This window comes from Pinus tabuliformis, chromosome X (genome assembly GCF_031772625.1).
Source record: "Pinus tabuliformis cultivar Carrire ecotype Pingquan chromosome X, CPIR1, whole genome shotgun sequence".
Lineage (NCBI taxonomy): Eukaryota > Viridiplantae > Streptophyta > Pinopsida > Pinales > Pinaceae > Pinus > Pinus tabuliformis.
Window position 1 is genome coordinate 1,611,729,794 of NC_142308.1, and position 4,217 is coordinate 1,611,734,010.

Genomic DNA, 4,217 nt, shown 5'->3' on the forward strand with positions numbered 1-4,217 from the left:
GTAGTGTGGAATATGAAAAGACAAGTCCTTGTCATATCCAAGACCAGTGCTGTGCTTGTTGTGGACAAGTTGTTCCCAAGGTCTGATGATGGGCTTGGGAAGTGCAGACTGAGTTTCTGCATCTGCATGTACAACTGCTGCTTTATGGGAGTCTGTTTCAATCTTCTGAACAGAAACAGGTTCAGAATGATGACTCCTCTGTTTTAATTCTTCTTGTTGTAGCTGAGTTTCGAGCTGCAAAAATTCTATCTTCTCTTGTGCATTTTGCAGACAAATTCTAATGTCAGCTAGAGAGGATTTGTTGATTTTTACTGTGTCATTAGTAGTAGACTGTATCAGAATTTTCAAAAACTCTAATACTTCATAAGCTTTCCCCATTTTCTCCAGTTCAAGAGTGCCAAGAAAAGCGCAGAATAATGACAACAAATTTAAGCACTTGAATTCTCTAGAAAGAAATATGTAGACACTTGCAGCAGGGTCGATATAAAACAATCTTGTGCCCTTTGAAATAATTCCCTTCCTCCTTAATTTAATGGCTTCATATTTCGAGTATTTGAAGGAAATGAACTGCTTGAAGGAGACATCATGCGGAGACTGAAGTGAACTGCTAATACATTGGATGCACGCTGTAACAAAAACTTTTGCTGCAAAATTTTACTCTTAATGGGAGAAAATATAATTCTGATATGACTGGTCAGCAAATTCAACTGGACAGCAAATGTCAATACCCGAGACTACAAAATTGTACAGCGTACTGAACTGAGGTATATATAGCGCTTAACATTTGCTAATATATAAATAAGCAATTACAATTGTACAAGAATTAACATGCTTATGTTTTCATCCAAACATAAAATGTTATCTAGCAACTCCCTTTGACTGCATTCAACATTTTCAACGCCAATTCAACGTAATACTCAAAAACTGATCACCGTAAATGTATGTATGGAGCAACGTTAAAGATAATCAATCGAGAGCAATGTGGGTGTATACCAACAGCGTGCAAATGCGAGATGCATCTTTACATTTCATTAGTCGATATCATAATTCAATTGCAATCACTGGAATCAGGCGTATACTTTCCTCTTTCAGGGTTCGAACCCTCAACCTTTTACTGTCTGATACCAAAACTAGCGGTACAATTACAATGTCAGTTTGCACTGTAGTGGTCGGCCATTTTCTGGGTGTCCAGCTGATGACGGCTCAACGAAATCTAGAACAGGAGCAGCCTCACTCAGCCTCACTGTCAGATGGAAATCTTGATAGTATGGACACAGGAGCGTATCCACCAAACAAAATTATATATATATACCACCGCCTTTTTATAATAAGATTTGACATTTAATGAAGGATGTAAACAATTGTACGCATCATTCTTCAAAATATGTGCCACTACAACATGGAATTCTCACCGCTAAACTATGAATTATTTCAGCCGCCTAAAAATTCGAGAGTTGACAGGTAAGATACCAAATAGTAATTGGGATTACCATTTACGACCCTTCAGCTATCCTGCGCACGGGGATCCTGTAAGCGCATTGGTCATAGCACATGATATGATATTTGTTGTTTTTGTTGAAGGCAACGAATCGTATATTATTCCATTCGGCCAAAAGTTTCAAAGCACAGTTTACGGTCTTCAAAACACATTCAACACATTGCGAATATCAGTGAGCAGGTTGTCGTCAGATTCGTGTTCGTTCCAGCGAAAATTTCGAAGGGTTTTATTTCTGCTTGGCTAAGACGAAATGGCTACTGTAGCTTCTGCAAAGAGTAATGACTTGAAATCGATAGTTCCAGCCGTCAAGAAATGCCTGTTGCCTTCGGCCCGTCCAGGGGATTTCTGCTGCCTTTGTAATGTGTCGGGGCTTGTCAACGGAGGCAGTGAAATACAGGCCTGAGGACGATTCGTCGATTCAAGTTGACAGAGAAGGGCGTCAGGCTCCGGAAATCCGCCGCGGGAGTTGGCCTAATATTCTTGAGGATTCGTTTTTCTTTCTGAGGAGCTTGGACAGAGGATGTGATCAGAGGCGGGCCGAGAAAGCCGTGGGAAGCTGTTGAAGATAAAGAAGCTCTGTATCTGCGGGTGGACATGCTGAGGAAAATGCCCTGGTGATAAAAGGGGAATCCCTCTCAGAGGCAGAATTGGACGGCAGTAAACAGAAATACAGTAGCCGCATCGAACTTCCCCCAAAAGTGTACAAGCTGGATCAAATCAAAGCGCAAATGAAGAATGGCGTGCTTAAGGTCATTGTCCCCAAGTTTACAGAAAAGAAGAGCTTAGAAATGAGGAAGCAGTTTCAGCGACACAACTTGGGGCATTCTTTGCTGGAATGACAATACGAGCTAATGCTTTCCCTGGAGGAGAAACACGAGCAATGGGACTGTGACAGTGGATTGTGAGGGCCGAGGGAGCATTAATACCAACGTTCATACAATCCAGGCCAAGATAAACTCATAACTACGTCCGTTCGATTCTTCTGCTACAGCTTTGAAGTGCGCTCAATGCAAAAATGGGTATTGATTTGACACAGAGAGAATCAGGCAGAGCTGTCAGATACGTTAGGGTGGCAAGGAGAATTTTGGTGTATCTGAGCGACAGAAGTCAGAGAGAAGGAACGCTAATGGAACGCTGACAACACTGTAGGAGCAGGTATTCGATGGGAATACCAAGCGTTACCCATTATCACGCAGAGGGCAGACTCTGATTATCATGCAGAGGGCAGATGTGTCAGGCTACAAAAATGCACAGCATGGGCAGAATAGGTAGGAGTGCAGGTGCGTGTCAGCCAGACAGTTTGCAGCATGAAATAGGCATGCACACAATAATGACAATTCTATCTGCAGAAATACAGAACTGACATGCACAGAGAGGCCACAACAAGTGGCTCAAATTTGGGCAGGGCAGAAATTCGCCTGCAGCTCTGATACCATGTTAAACACACATGGGTAGTAAGAAGCATATGAAAGATAAATCATGCAGTACGATTTTATTAATAAATGGTTTACATTTATAGTACATGTAGTGACCGTTGGGTTTCACATCCCAAGGTCTCTTGGACTCCTTTTGTCCATTCGGCTTCCACACTAACCCATTTAGGATTAGGTGTCCAACAGGAGCCATAGGTGGCATGATGTTGATTTAGGTTAATATGCCTATAACAATGTCAAAATGCTTGTTATCATACATATAAAAATGATTGCATATGTTTTTTTTTGTATTTTTTGTTTGTAATAAGCTTATTTTTATTAAATTGATACCAAAATATATGGTCTTCATTGGGAATCAAACCAATGAAAAAAGTTAATGTCTTTTGTCCCAAATGTCCATATACTAACCACATACATACAAAAAGGTTTATTAACCAAGACTTCATTATGCAAGACATTATGCCATGATACTGGTAAATTCCAATTGAAGTGGAAACACCATAAGTTAATTGAAACCATCAAGACCATACGGAAATATTAATAGTGCCCAGAATGGTTGGAGTGATTGAAGGTGTGTGATTTGGGTTGTTATAGAGTTGCTCCTTAATTCAAGCAAGTTCTTTATGTTATTCCATCCCCAATGGGGTTAACATTAAAGGAGGAAACATGGTGGGATTTAAACCAATTATGTGTGCACGAGTGAATAAACCATTTAATATGGTTTTTCTTGGTGCAACCACACATTTGACTACTACCTCAAGGTGCCCCCATGTCCCTAGGTTAAACCTCATGGGAATTGAACCTTGCCCAATGGTGAAAAACTCCCCGCTTTTCACCATTGGATCCAACCTCTTTGGATAATAAATATTTTATATATTACTATTATTAACCGATCTAATTTTATTTTAACTTTTTAGTTTTTTAACTGGAATGAGTATTTGTATTTTATAATTTTGTGCTTGGTTCACAACAAATAGATTATGCATTAGAAAGCTAATTCATCAAATTTTTCCAATTGTTTTCTCCTTTCCAATAGGAATACATGATTTTCCTGAGGAGAATATATCTGAGCAACAAAAAGAGGGGTTTTGTAGGTGAATACCTTACAAAATTTCCCCAACAAAACACAAAATTTACAACACATAACCGTATTATTTGTTTATGAAATCTTTCATGACAATTTGTTTGCATACATGTGTTTCCTCGAGGTTGCCACGAAGTCACTTGGGTCCCCTAATTTTCCATTTTTATATTTTCTTGTATCAACCAATTTAACTAATTTTTTT

The 4,217-nt window shown here is 39.4% G+C and overlaps 1 pseudogene; it reads left to right on the plus strand.

Moving 5' to 3' along the window:
- The first annotated feature begins 1,748 nt into the window (after positions 1 to 1,748).
- Positions 1,749 to 2,337, plus strand: LOC149146206 (small heat shock protein, chloroplastic-like; annotated as a pseudogene).
- The last annotated feature ends 1,880 nt before the right edge of the window (positions 2,338 to 4,217 follow it).